General features: G+C 46.1%; 1 protein-coding gene across 4 annotated transcripts in view; it reads left to right on the top strand.

Moving 5' to 3' along the window:
* The first annotated feature begins 7,000 nt into the window (after positions 1-7,000).
* FARP1 (FERM, ARH/RhoGEF and pleckstrin domain protein 1) overlaps positions 7,001-15,257 on the top strand; it is a 288,920-nt gene continuing 280,663 nt past the window's right edge. The window contains exon 1 of one of the 4 annotated variants that reach the window (XM_070520054.1): positions 7,001-7,093. The gene's annotated coding sequence lies outside the window, so the exon portion shown is untranslated. Of the gene's footprint in view, positions 7,094-7,343; positions 7,755-15,257 lie in introns of those variants that run through there. The other 3 variants (XM_044779783.2, XM_044779785.2, XM_044779784.2) reach the window with 3 other exon arrangements.

The following is a 15,257-nucleotide window of genomic DNA, read 5'->3' on the forward strand; positions in this document are numbered from 1 at the left end:
CGGCTGTCCCTCATCCTGTCCGGGGAGGGGTAAGAAGGTAATTTCTGCTCTGCCTTATTCTTTGATGCTCCTTCAGCATGCATTAGATTTATGGATCTTCAGCAGCAATTGTTGGGGGGAAAAAAGAACATTTTTCTTTATTTTTGCTTTTAAATGTGTGTAGGTCCAACTTAAAGAAGGGGATAATTATGCCAAAACATAACGGAACGTCTACAGATTTCTAAGCATTAGAGTGATTTTGCCTGGGCCACCACACATGAGATCAAGAGCCCAAAGAGATTAGCAGTCTTGATTATGGACACACACACGTTGGGTGTGGGTATGCGTTTCTCTCCCCCCCACCCCCACTGTCTATTTCAACTCTCACTGCATTTTTGAACAATGAAAAGGCTTTAAGTAACCATCAACAATAATGTACCTTCCCTTATGTATCATTTCATTCTCTGAGAATCAAAACGCAAGATCACAGGCCAGATTCAAAATGACTGCAGTCTATGACCTTCCTCGGGTTTCCTCCTAAATTTCTCCTTTTGAAAGGGAAGTGAAAAAAAGTGACCAAAAATTCTTACTTTTTATCCTATTCCATTTTCTGTCCTAAAAGAAGTATGTTTTTAATATTTTTCTCAGCTGTGCTAGATTTATGAATACAGAGCCACAACACAGCACACCGGCTAAAATCATAGCCTAGGAAGCCTGCCTACTTGAGCCTGAAGCCCTTCTCCACCATTAACTAGCTGTGTGACCTTGGGTAAGTTACCTAGCCTCTCTGTGCCTCAGTTTCCTTATCTGTAAAATGGGGATAATAATACAATTCCTACTTCATAGGGTTGCCGTGTCAGTTGAGAGAGTTAACAGTCACTAGGGTACTCACAGCTATACGTTGTAGCTATTATCACTATGTATTATAAATAGAAAAGAAGAAACTCTAGGAGTTGAAGTTTAGGGTTAAAATTTCAAAGTGATTCTAATCTAAACTGCAATATGAGTATTTTTAGAACTTGACAAAATGATACTAACATTCATCTGGAAAAACAAATACGTAAGACTAGCTAGGAACCCTTTGAAGTTAACAATAATTATGGGGTATAAGTTCTATCAGATAGTAAAATATATTATGAAGTGGTAAACACAAACATTTTGGTACCGGAACAAGAATAGGCAGATCGGCGGAAAAGAAGATGAACTCTTAAGAATATGAACTCTATTAGATGACGAAATTGGCATTTCAAAACGCCATTTGGAAAAAAGAAAAGTCCATGTCTCATTTCTTTTTTTTTTTAAAGATTGGCACCTGAGCTAACAACTGTTGCCAATCTTTTTTTTTTTCTTTCTGCTTTTTCTCCCCAAATCCCCCCAGCATAAGTTGCATATTTTAGTTGTGGGTCCTTCTAGTTGTGGCACGTCCGACGCCGCCTCAACGTGGCCTGATGAGCGGTGCCATGTCCATGCCCAGGATCCGAACCAGCAAAACCCTGGGCCGTCATAGCAGAGCACGCGAACTTAACCACTCGGCCACGGGGCCGGCCCCCATGTCTCATTTCTTATGCTGAAATAAATACTAAATATATCAATTATATAGTATAAAAATAAAACTTAAAGTGTGAAAATATGGTGATTTTTTAATGAGTCTTGAATGGGGAAGACCTTTTCAAGCATGACGCAAAAACTTGAAATCATAAAAGCAAACATTGATAAATCTGACAATATAAAATTTAAGAACTTCTGGCTGCAAAAAGAGTACCAAACAAACTCAAAACAGGAAAAACATTCACCATATGATAGCAAAGGGCTAATTTCCTTAACATATAAAGATACTATGAATCAACAAGAGAAAGACAAACAACTCAGTGGCAAAAAGAGCAAAAGATATATAAGTCAGTTCATGGATAAAGAAATGTCAATGGATAATTAAAACATAATGAGATTCCATTTCACCTATAAGATTGACAAATTTTCAAAGTTTGCCGATACCCAGAGCAGGCTGAGGTGTAGCCGAGCATTGCCAAGCATGGTTAGTGGGTGCTCTGGTTATCTACTGCTTCAGAGCAAGACACGCAAAGTTTGATGGCACAAAATCACCATTTCATCATGGATTTTGTGGATCAGGAATTTGGAAAGGGCACAAGAGGGATGGCCCTTCTCTGCTTCATGGTGTCCTTACCTGGCATGACCCAAAAGCCTGGGTGTGGCTGGCATGGCTGGGAGAGGGACAGCGGGGGCTGGAGAAGCTGCTCCAAGACAGCTTGTTTATTCACTTCCTGGTCCCTGGGCTCAGATGGTGACAGATGGGCTCATCTGGAACTGTCACCTGGAGCACCACTATGTGGCCTCTCGATTATGGTGGTCCCAGGATTGTTGGGACCTCTTAAAGGCAGCTCAGGGCTCCAAGGGCAAGTGTATGCAGAGAATGAGCCAGAAGCTGCATGGCTTTGTCTGACGGAGCCACATAGCTTCACTTCCACTCTACTCTATTGACTAAATCCCAAGCTTGTCCAGGTTCAAAAGGAATAGACAGAGACCCACCTCTTAATGACAGGAGTGTCGAAGACTTTGTAGCCATGTTTTAAAACGGCCACAGTGGAAGAATAAATTACCGCAGCATCTTGGAGGGTCGTTTTGCGATTGCTACCAAACTTTAACATGCAACCATCTTTTGAACCAACGGTGTCCCAGATGGACAATCCCTTGACTCCTCTTCTCTACCTTACAACCTCTCTCTCCTTAACCTTTTCCCTATCTGGTTTCTGCCACCATCATTGCTACCGCTTCCCTTCCTAGATCTAGAACCTTCTCTGCAAAAGAATTAAGTCCTCCTCTCTGGAACCCTTGTCTCCTATAAATTCTACAACCTCATGTGTCTATTTCATGTCAATTGCTTCCTCTGCAACTCAGTATCTGCTGGTTCCAGCAAAGGGGAGCAGCTATGAGAATGTGGTAACTCTGGTCCCATGGGTGGCAGGGCTCCAGAAACAGTAGGGCTTCATTCTGGGCTGCTGAAACAAGACATAGCTCAAAATCCAAGATTTTATTTCCTACCTACTCTACAGGGAGATTCATACTCTTCCTGTTGACTTAACTTTGAATCTGCTTCTTCTAATTCTGCTACTCCTACCGTATTATGCTGTCTTTGTTAGTTATCTATTGCTGTATAATAAATCACTCCAAAACTCAGTGCCTTGGAACAATGACATTTATCATCTCCCACTTAGTGGGTCAAGAATCTAGGCCAGGCTCTACTGGGTCCTCTGGCTCTGGGTTTCTCCCAATGCTGCAGTCATTTCAAAATTTGACTGGGGAGGATCCCCTTCCTAGATCACTCCTGAGATCGCCCCAGATTCAGTGCCTTGAGGGCTGTGGGGCAAAGGCCTCATTTCCTCAGGAGGTCCCTCTGCTCCTTGCCACGTGGGTGTTCCTTGGGACATCTCCCAACATGGCAGCTTGCTTCATCGAAGCAGGCAAGAGGCAAAAGAGACTGCTGGCAAGATGGAAAGCTAATCATGGAAGTGACATCACCTCATGCTTCCATAGTCTATCCATTAGCAGTGAGTTGCTCACTAGGTCCAACCCTGTCTCAAAGCGAGGGGATTACAAAGAATGTGAGTACCAGGAGCCACTCTGGGCTGCTACCACCAGTCCTACAGGCACATCCCCTCCTCCCTGCCTTGGGTTTTGGTGTAGGACCTCATGTTACTGACAGCGCATATTCTCACGTCCAGAGATAAGCACTGCCCTAACCCCACACTGCCCTGAGCCAGAAAGGCGGTGGTGGGGGTGTGGTGTTCGAGGGAGGGGGCAGTAACTATGGAATGGCAAGTTTCTTTTCCCTGTGACACGTGATCACTTTACTATAAAAGATTTACACACACACACACACTTTTGTATAAGCTTAGAAAATTTCTGAATGACTGTAAAAACTGTAGGGAAAATTGTGACCAGCTAACTGCCCTGAGATAAAATTCTGCTTTGTGTGACAACCACTTCTGGTGTATCTTTTGATTTTAAGTCACCAAGGAGCAGACTCACTTTGGTCCGGGAATAAAATGATCTCTGAGAAGTGGGACTGGGGATGCAAGAAAGGGCCCCTTAAGGGTCTTACTTAATTCTCCCACACTCCTTATTTCTTAATTTGCCATGCCCACCCTTTTATTGTAATAAAAAACAAAGTTAATCAAAGGAAAAGTTAAAAAAAAACTTAATTCAGAAAGATTTCTAAATAACTCCACGCACGTGGCATGGGATAAAAAAGTCACCTAGGTGGGGAGGGTCCCTGAGGCATAGTGGTTGGGTTCGGCAAACTCTGCTTCGGCGGCCAGGTTTGCAGGTTCAGATCCCAGTGCAGACCTGCACCTCTTGTCAGCCCAGCTGTGGCAGTGACCCACATACACAGTGGAAGAAGATCGGCACAGATGTTAGCTCAGGGCTAATCTTCATCAAGCAAAAAGAAAAGAAAAGGGCACCTAGGTCATTATTAATCTCTATTGTCTGAAAGTGAGGCATAAATGACACAAAATGACAGGAAAATGCCTTGATGTTTTCAGGATTGATTGTTGAGGTGGCAGATTTTCCCCGGCCAGGTACCCCAGGCTTTTCAGGTGGAGGAATTTAAAAAGAGCTGTCAGTGAGATTAAGTCCAAAGCACAGGACGTTCAGGAGAGCTAGAAGGAAGCTGGGGGATCTCCAGCCTCTCCCAGCTGGAGCCCCCAAGTCTGCTCTCTTCTCGCTTCGATGTTAACTCTCTCCCCACAGGCTCCACCCTCCGCCCGCAAGCCCTCTCAGATCGCCTCCTGTACAAGCCACCTTCAAAAATGCTGATAATATCAAGATAAAACAGCCTCAGATGTTATGTATTATGATCATATGTGTGCTAAGAATTCAATAACACGAACTTTATTCCAGACACAGAAAGAAGATGAAAGAAACACTCCAGCGTGTGGACAATGTTTGTCTTTCAAAGAGGGTGACTGGGTAAATGTCATTTTTCTAATTTTCTGTGATTTCTACAATTTTTTGTTTTCAGTTGTGAGGCATGGCATAGCATAGCCCCTGGACTAGCAAAAAGCACAGCACCTGAGAGCTTGTTAGAAATAGAGTGTCTCAAACTTACTAAACCAGAATCTGTATTTTAACCAGATCCTCGAGTTGATTCATATACACTTTAAGTTTAAAAAGCTCTGTCTATGAGGGGCTGGCCCCGTGGCCGAGTGGTTAAGTTCGCGCACTCCGCAGCAGGCGGCCCAGTGTTTCGTTGGTTCGAATCCTGGGCGCGGACATGGCACTGCTCATCAGACCACGCTGAGGCAGCGTCCCACATGCCACAACTAGAAGGACCCACAACGAAGAATACACAACTATGTACCGGGGGGCTTTGGGGAGAAAAAGGAAAAAATAAAATCTTTAAAAAAAAAAAAAAAAAAAAAAAAAAAAAAAAGCTCTGTCTATGAAAATTGTCCTCAAACCTGGCTATGTACGCATTGGAATCACCTACAGAACTTTAAAAATACTGATGCCTGGGTCCCAACCCTGGAAATCCTGATATATTTGGCTGGGGTGAAGCCTGGGTGTGGAGTTTTTTAAATCTTAGGTGATTCTATCACTCCGAGACCCATTACCCTAATAGAATGGTTCTCAAAGTGTGGGCCTGGCACCCCCTGAAAGGCAAATTCTCAAACCCAAGTCTGGACCTACTGGATCAGCAGCTGGGGGGATGGGGCCTGGCAATTCTTTGAAGTAGGCCTCCAAGGGATTCCGATGGCTACGTAAGGCAGAGAACATGGTACGGCAGGTCTGGGGTGGGCCCCAAGAATTTACTTCTCAACGTTTCCAGGTGCTGCTGGGGCAGGTGTGAGAACCACGCTTAGAGGATCACTGGCCTAAAACCTCTGATCTAGGGCTGGTTAGAGCCACTCAGCTGGTTAGAACAGAGCTGAGCCTCCAACCCACTATTTCTTCTCTTCAACCACGAACTACCCATCTGCTGTTTCTCAGGCCTGAGGTCTACACGGCCCTCTTTCCTTCCACCTTCACCAAATAGGCAGGCGTTAAGAAAAAATACAGATCAGTACCTCATATTCAAAATATGTCTCTGCTGCTCTCCAGAAACTATTCACTCTAGCTACGCACAAGTGCCCCAGCACCTCTAATGCACCCTGTGCATGTGTCAGCTCACACTTGCAAGGAGTCCTGCCCTGCGCCTCTTTGAGTTCACTTGTGGCCTCTCCCATGAAACCTGCCCTCCCGGCCTGGCCTGAAGTCAGGAACTCCTCTAGGGTGCAATATGACCAGGGTTCTGGGGCCAGCGCCTTCAGAGGGGGCTGCCCATTAGCCTGGGGCTCTAGAAGAGGGTCGCTTTCGGTTCTACCCTGCTGCCTCCGGTCCTTTCCCCTCCCCGCCCAGAGGGTCTACAGCCACGAGAAGAAAGGGGAGACCAGGGGCTCAGGAAGGGGAGGATGGAGACAGTAAAGCGCCACTCCCAGCTGGAGGGTGGGGACAGTGACGGTCCTTCTCTTAGGTCCCTGCTACCTTGGTCCTGAATCTTGCTCCCTCCTCCATCGAGTTCTGAAAACCCAGAAGAACAAGAATCTCCAGACCAGCTCCTAACCCATTCCACTCCTTTCCCCCGCGGGGCACTGCTCCTGTCCCCGGAAGGGGGCGAGTGGAGGTGGGGATTGTTCTGGGATTCGCTCGGGTGGAGGACGCTGGGCCGTGGCCGGGGAGAGGCGGCAACTGCCCCTCCGGGATTAAGTCTCTCGCTGGGTGGGTTGGTGCCAGAAGCCCACGCATGTGGCCCAGGAAGGGGGGGTGTTCGTGGGTCCCTGAAAAGCGCCGCTCCCCGCGCGACACTGGAAAGTCCTAGGTCGGCACACGGCGGGGCATTCTCGGTATGACTTAAACAAGCGACCTGCAGAGTCTGCGCCACCGATCGCCCTCCAGCTGCTCCTGGTTCTGCCCGTGAGCTCGTCTCCTGCTCTCTTTATATCGCTTTCGACCACAGCAGCAGGACTGGCGTGTCCCTGGTGGCGCAGCGCACTCCCCAGCGCCTCCTGCGCTCTGTTCCGTGGCGCAGCGCAGCGACTGGCTCTGGCTGCAGGACCAAGTAAGGCACGGATCGGAGGTGGGCTCAAGCGGGTCGAGGAGGGGCGCTCTGGGCGCGCAGCCAGTCAGCGCACCTGCCCCCAGGGCGGGGCGGAGCGGGGCGGGGCGCGCCGGCGCGCAGGTCGCAGGCCCGGACGCTGGAGGGGGCTGTGGCTCTCCCGCTGTCCCCGCGGCTCGGGCTGCGCGGCGCCCAGGCTCCCCCCGCCGAGGGGCCGGCCCAGGCCCGGGGAGGGGCACGATCGCCTTCACTTCCCGCTCGCCGGCCTCGGAAGCGGCCGGTCCGGCGCGGTCGCAGGGTTGCGGGCGCTCGGCTGGGGCGCGGGGCGTGGACGCGGCCACCGCCCGCTTTGCGCCGCTCCTCCCCTCGCGAGCGGCGCTCGGCCCGGCGTCCAGGCGGCCATGGCGACCCTGAGCCCGCTCCCCACCCACCCCGCCTGCTCCGCCCTCCCCTCCGCCCCGCGCCACCTTTGATGGCTCGGACCTCGGCCGGCCACCGCCAGCCCCGCTCGCGCGTCCGCGCCGCCGCCGCCGCCCGCGGGTATTAATAGCCGAGCGCCCCCGCCGCACGCGCAGCCGGAGCCGCCGCGCCCTCGGCAGCGGGGGGCTCGGAGCTGCTGAGCCGGAGGCCGGGAGTGGGAGCCGGAGCCGCCGGCGCCGTGGAGGTAGGAGGCGCGGCGAACAATGACTGCGGCGGGGCGGCAACTTGTGCGACTCGGGGCGCCCGGAGCCGACTGACCCGGGGCGCGGGTGGAGGTGGGCGCGTGGCCCGCGGGGTCCTGCCGGAGGAGGCGGGCGGTGGGTGGGATCGGGCTTCCCTTGCTGAGGCGGGAGAGTAGCCGGCCGGGCCCGGGGCAGCCCCCGCAACAATAGCAGGAGCTCCGGGGCCTCCGGGCTCCGGGCTCCGCGCCACCCTTGGCACCCTGCTCCCCTCGGAGCACTCAGGCTGCGGGCTCCGCGCGCGTCTCCTCTCGCCCTCCCCGCCCCCGCTCCCGCGGCGCCCTTCCCCCGCTTCCTCCTATCCCACCCAGCACGGTGACAGCGCCGGACGCCGCTTCCGGACCTCCGGCCGCAATCTCGGCCCCTAAGGCCCATCGCGGGCCGGGGAGGTGGCCGCTGGCATGGGTGCCACCGCGCTGCCGGGTGCCCGCAGCTCGCCCACGCGCGGCGTGAGGATCTTGGTGGGTGACAAAGAGGAACACACCCTCTGCCCAAGTTAGATTTGGTCTCTCTTTACGGCCAGCCTTTATGGAGAGCAAAGTTTTTTTATTTTCTTCTTCCTTCTTTTTTCTTTTCTTTTTTGTTTTTTTAAGCGAAGGACACAGATTTTTGTGGTGAGCATTTCAAAGCAGCAACTTCTGATTGTGGTTTTACGATTTAAGTTCCGGAAACTTTAGCCTTGTGATCCGGCCAGACCCTTTGAGAGTGTGTGTGTTTTATTTGAGGGGGAAAAATGAGTTCCCCGTAATGAGTCTGGATTTCGTTTATGGCAGTTGGAGCCCAGCGGCTGTTGGGATCTGCGCAGGGTACCCCGGAAAGGAGGGAGGCGAGGCGCACAAAGAAACGAGGACCCTGGTATCAGAGCAGCCCCTCGAGATGTGGAGAGATTGCTTCTCATCTGGAACAGTTTAGCCGTCTCAGCCTGTCTTCTTGAGCCTTCTGAGTACCATGGTGGCCTCTGGCTGTTTCATTTGATTATTGTTGTTAATGCCTTTCTTGCTAGTTTCCCAGGTTTAACTTGCTCACCAGGCCCTCCTCTGTTCCCCAGTTCCCCCTGAGCCATAGCTTTTGTGGACCCCATCTCCTCACCCAGCAGGCAGCGTCTCTGGGGCATACCCCGGCCTAGCATCGAGTTATGTTGAACGTGCTTTCCACGTGGTGTTTTGCCAAGCCCATTTCCGAGCATCCACCAGCATTGTCTTGCTTTTCTTGTTCAGTCTAAACTGGTGAGAAGGAAGAAGGGCCTTTTTGGTCCTGAGAGCTTTTTGGGAGTTGCCTTGAAATCTGTCCTCATTGTTCCCATCAGGTGGGCCCTTCTGAAGTCTCCTCTCTTTGGTTTTCTTCCCTCATTCCACAGCCTTCCTGCTGGGGGTTTACCCCCAGCCTTTCCGAAGGGTTGGTCTTGTGGGTGTGACAGTTTCTGACAAGGCACTTCATCTATGGGTTCTGTATCTACATGGCTCACTTTATATTCCTGCAGCATCGATCTGCAGCAAGGCGCCAATATTGGAGTTACTCCAAGCACAACGAAATGGTTTTGTTTTTAGAATGTCTGGCTAATAGATCTGATTCTGGGTAAAATAAATAGACACATTATTGGCCAGTGGCTGGCTTACTGGGCAAAGTGTTGGTGGAGATAGTGAGTTGATGCCTTCCCAGCCCTGGGTTTCCCGGAATCTCTTGTTTCTTTTATGTGGACGGGAAACTTGAAATACTTGGTGATGATGTAGCCGTGCCCTATAGGGCCACAGGTTATGTCTGAGCCCCCTGTGAGTTGGGGTGTGGGTTTTCATTTAAGGAGTCCAGTCCCTGTAGGAACCCTAGAGTTCATTTTATAATGCCTCTTTTCACATTGGTAGTCTCTTCTTGGAGTACACAGGAATTTAATTCCTTGGGTCATAATCGAATACTAATGTTACTCTCTAGCCAAATTTACGAAAAGGAGATTTAAAAATCTATCCTAGACAATTTTCTTCTGGTTTATGGCAGTTATTTTATTATTATCTTGAGACTACCTGGAACCTGGGTGAATATTTTTGTTTTGCTTTTCATTAAAGACACTGTCGAAGCAAATGGCTTTTTAAAAAAATAATAATTATAGTATTGAAAGGGTTAGTTTTTTTTACAAAAAGTGGAATTCATCTTTTAATATTCATTGAGCATAGAAGAGTTTAATTCATTTTGAAAATGATAAATATTTATGAGGAGGGTGCTTGTGATAAACATCAAAAAAGAAAACCTTTTTCCATCCTAGAGGAGGTTAGGGAACACTGGAGAAAGGACCAGAGCCTCGTTTCGCATGCCAAGCACTGTTTAGGAAAGATGGCATTGTGACTTTTCCAGAGGCTGGGGGAAGCCTTGTGGATTTGTAGGTACTTGACAAATGCTTTGATAGCATGGTGAACAGGGCATTTTAAACAACCCCTTTGTAACTTGTCTTGCTTATTGCAGAGAACTGCCTAGGATTTTTGAGAAATGCTCTTTCCCCTCTAACTGAAGATGCTACAGATAAGAGAGGGGTCCATATCATCCCAAAGTATAGCCGCTAGAGTCCTTTCTTTGGGTGCACAGGTATTCCAGGTGTTGGTTACCATTGCCTGGGAGGGGACGGGGTGGGCTCTTTGGTTCCTGTGGCTGCATGTGGCTGTGTCTCTCCTGTTGTTCGGTGCTTTTGATTGAAAGGAGGGCTCTCCAAGCCTGGGTATTGAATAGGAAGTGGTGGATCGACTTTTTCATGCTTTTTAATGGTTAGAATTTCTGCTGCGCCCTGTTTCTGCCAGGTTACTGCGTTAACCATTTCCACATGTCCAGGAAGATCAGAGCCCAACGGTTTCCATTAAAATTACTTGAAATACTGATTTTGCCAGTCTTTTTTACGCCAAATGCAGCCTTTGTTTTTAATCATGAAGCCCCCAGAAAATGTTTATTTTAAAGTGGAAAAACTGGTTTTTATTGGCTGCCCTGGTTTAAGTCAGTTAAAAATGTTTTGCCAAGTGGATGCTTGGAGCATAAGTGGGCGATTGATACATTATTGCATATGGGGCTCTAAGCTTTTGATACTCATACAATAAGCCAGGGACTATCAAGTACAATGTGACTAAAGTACAACGTGACTAAAATTGAGCACATGCTCAGTGCTGCCTGTGAACTCAAGTCAGAAGAACGTGGAAATTATAGACACACTGTAAGATTGGCAAGTAAATTAATGTAGGAATTCGTTGCTTACACCAAATTAATTTCATGTGTAAAATTGTCATATTTGTGTACATTTTCAAATAAAAGAGCCACAGTCCAAACTAGATTGCCTTTAACTCTCTCTTATGATCAAATTCCTGACAACAAAAGTAACTTCAATTTATGCAGACTTTTGGGTTTCCGTAAAGACATCTTATAAGAGAAGACTTATAAATCCAGTAGTCTGATGACTTTCGTTTCTTGTTCTCATCCGGTTAATTCAGGATCTAGTATAGTGCCTGGCACATGGCAAACCCTTGGCAAATACTTGTTAAGTGAATAGATAAAACTAATTTTTAATGTCCTTTGAATTAGCCTTTAAGGCTTTTAAGGGAAATTTGATATTAGCACTGATAGGTTGCTGTTCTGAGAATCTGAAAACCTGATATTCGGTTTTGTTTCTATTTTGTTCTAATTTAACAATTTAAATTTTAACCTTTGAAGTTGGGTAATATTGTAAAAAGATACAGGCTTATTAAAAAAATCAGACAATAAAAGCATGAAGAATAAAGTAAAACTTACCTGAGAAACTGGCTTCTGGGATCATTTTCTTTCTTCTTGAGATTTGTCTCTTAGAAGCTCCATCAGGGAGCATCTCTTGGTGGTAACCTCAGTTTTTGTGTGGAATGATATTTTTGCTCTGGAATGATAAGTTACCTGGTGTGCAATTCTGGATTGTTACCCTGTATTAAAATCAACTGTCTTCTGATTCCATTGCTGTTGCTGCCACGTGGGCTGACAGGCTAGTTGTTATTTGTAAATAGTCTGTCTTTTCCCTCTGGCTTCTTTTAAGGTCCTTTGGAGTTCTATAGCTTCCCCGTGTCTAGGTATAATTTCTTTTCTCCTTTACTTTGAATCCTCTCTCCTCTCCGCCTCCTACTCCTTTCCCTTGCTCCCTCCTGTCCTCCTGTCAGTTTCTTCCTTTCTGTTGCTCAGTAGTATTTCAGAGTCTGGATGTGCTGTGGTTTGTTTAGTCAGTCACCTTTGGCCACTCTGGTTGTTTCCAGTTTGGGCTTTCCTGAACAAAGCTGCTGTGAACATTTGTGAGCAAGTCCTTGTGTGGAGCTGTATTCGTTTTTATGGCTGGGTCTGATAATAAGTGTATGCTTAACTTTATAGGAAACTGCCATCTGTTTTCCAGGGCGTTGTACCATTTTACATTCCCACCAGTGATATCTGAGCGTTCCAGTTACTGAAATCATCACCAACACCTGAAATCGACTGTCTTTTGGTTTTAGCTGTTCTGGGGGATTTTCTCTTTCCCTGATGACTAACGATAGTATTTCATGAGCTTATTGGCCATTTGTATACTTTCTTTTGTGAAGTGTCTATTAAGTCTTTTGTCTTTTTAATTGTTTTTTTTTGTCTGTTTTATACAGCTGTTGAGTATAATCAACATACAATAAACTGTACACACTTAATGTCATCTTATTTGATAGTTGTAGGAGTTCTTTATATGTTCTGGATACAAGTTCTTTGTTAGATCCATGTATTATTGTGAATATTTTCACCCGGTCTATTTTTTAACCTTTTCATGTTTTGATGGTAACTTTTGAAGAGCAAAAGCTATTAGGAAAACATTATACATGGTCTGATTATTGAACTTATTAAAGGTCAGGGAATTTATTCAACTTTGGAAAAATGCCACATTTTTGTATGTCAGGCACCCACTAGTATTGCTCTGTTTAAGGGGGCAGACTCCATTTAGTGGAGGGTGATGGGGCAGTTTTGTTCTTTCCCAACGGAAACTGAGTTGAAAAGACATAAAAATGAAAAAAAAAAATTTCGCTTATTTTGAAAATTTGGGGAAATCATCATTTAAGATTATGATCCAATAAATAGATTTTTAATGTTCAAAATTGAGTCATGTTTGTTCTTTAGCACATAAAAGGACCATGGGAAAGAAATACTTCTGAAATCAATTAAAAAAGACAATGAGGCCCTGGGTAAACGCAAGATGAAACATTCTGAAAAGTCGTCAGAGTGGCGTGTGGAGGTGCTTGTGAAGGGCCGCGGCGCCCTATTTTGCAGGAATTATATCTTGTTTTCTGTGTATTCTCATTTTTCTGAACCAGATAACGAGGATTGTCAGGTCAGAACATGTGTTTTCCGAATTTTTGTTTCTCCTGCCCTTAGAAGGTAAATATATACTAGTTGATTTGAATTAAAATTTGTGTAATGAAAATCCTGTGAGATTTGAGAATACAGAAGTTAGAGGATGGCGTCAAAGGTAGCAAGAGCTGGGAGTATAGGCGTAGAAACCTGCATGCTCCATCTTTGTGATGTTGGGTGAGTTATTGGTGCTCTTTCCCTTTTCTCAAGGGAACCTTACAGAGTACCTTTATCTTCAAGTGGTGGAATGTCTGACTAATAGCAGTTTAAGCCGTCAAACATTTAGTTGCCTCAAGTAATAAGAAGAAGGGGCTCCCAGTTGGGTGTCTCAGCTCACAATATCATCAAGGACCCAGATTCTGTTTTTCCACCCTGCCATCCCAGCATGTTGCTTTTTGTACTCAGGCTTGTTGCCTACTGGTCATTTAGACTGCTTCAGCCTAATCAGCTGTTGTGGCTAATGGCTGCTGCAGCTCCAGGCTTCATACTCTCACACACTTGGTGTTGTCAGGTCACTCACTTCACAGGCTTCTTCAAGCTCCTTTTGTCATTAAGCAAAATCCTTACCGAAGGCCTCCAGTGTCAGGGAAGTCTTGGAAGGGGTTTCTGCGGAATGTTTCTGTGCTCTTAAAAAGAGACCCAAAGACTAGGCTGGATGTGATGCGTGGAACCACAGCAGCGGTGTTGTGACTAGCCTTGGGATGAAGGCAAGAGGGCGATGGAGAGGAAAGATGGAACCAGAGTTTTCATGGGCATCGTTGAGTCATTGATCTTCCTGCACCTGGAGCTTAGCACGCTAAATAATAGTAAATTTAGTGTCCTAAATAATACAAATCTAGACTTCATGTTTTATTTATAAGTTTATTTACTTTGTAATTCTGCTTGAATTGGAGTTTTCTGTTACTGTCATCCAAAGTATCCTGGCTGATACATTAATTGGAAGACTTGATCTTTCATTTGCCATTTAACATCATCTGTGACAAAATGGGTTTCGACCTGTTAATTATATGGAAAGTGACTTACTGGTCGTATCAAATGACCGAGAGAAGTGAGTTATTTTTAAGGACTTTAGATAGTTGATAACGTATGCAAATTTTGCCACCAAGTCTTGGTGAATTTTGCCTCTCCTTTTCACATGGCCTCTCAGGATGTCTGCTTGGAATTGACCCTTGGCAGTTTGGGTTACAGGACATACTTGAGAGTAGCATTTCATTTCTTTAGGAAAAAATGACGGCAGTGCCTGCCGATTCTGTCAACGTAGAATGGTATTTATCCGCACGTTTAATATTGCTTTGTAGATTTTCGAGGATGTTGTTAGTCAGAGATGAATATCTTTCTTTATAATCCTACCAGAGCTTTTGGTTCTTGGGCATCAGATCTTATTGGGGGCCAATGTTATTAGTTGAGTGAGCTGCTAGGAAATATCAGGATTTGGGTGAAGGAGAGGTTTCCTAAATTAGCCACAGATATTTGTGAATCTTTGAAGAAAAGTTAAATAATTTAATAATAACCTTAATATTAGTCCAAGCAAATAAATTGAAAGTAAAATATCCAGGTGAACAAATTGCAGAATATAGAGCAACAATATTCCTATCAATTTTCATCTACTTGATGGAACTTTTAAAGAGAAATCTGAGTGTTCCCCCCTAGCCCTTATCATCATCATGGCCAACTGACCCAGGTAATTTCCATATCCACTGCTGTTTTATTTTTAGTTCAGTTTATTTAGGGGCTTATCAAGTCAACAGGTATTTAGTAAACCTCTGTGTTGAATATACTCATTACTGTTGGTGTCACAAAAACAGGGCTCCATTCCTGTTCTCAGACTATAGCATCTAGACGGATGAGAGAAGTATCTAGATAATTATCATAAAAGGTGGAATATGACAAGAGCTTTGCAGAAGTCAGTAGTAATGGTGGAAGTGTTCAGAATAGTAAGACATTGGATTCTGGTTGGGAGAAGTGACATTGAGCTGAGCTTTGAATAACGTATTTGTTTATTTTAGTGTTCACTTTGTAGTGTGTTTATTGTAACGAGTAGAAAAGTATTCAAGTATAAAACAGAAACTAAAAATCTCTTGTAACTCTCCCAAAGATTAGGA

The sequence above is a fragment of the Equus asinus genome, chromosome 11 (genome assembly GCF_041296235.1).
Source record: "Equus asinus isolate D_3611 breed Donkey chromosome 11, EquAss-T2T_v2, whole genome shotgun sequence".
Taxonomy (NCBI): domain Eukaryota; kingdom Metazoa; phylum Chordata; class Mammalia; order Perissodactyla; family Equidae; genus Equus; species Equus asinus.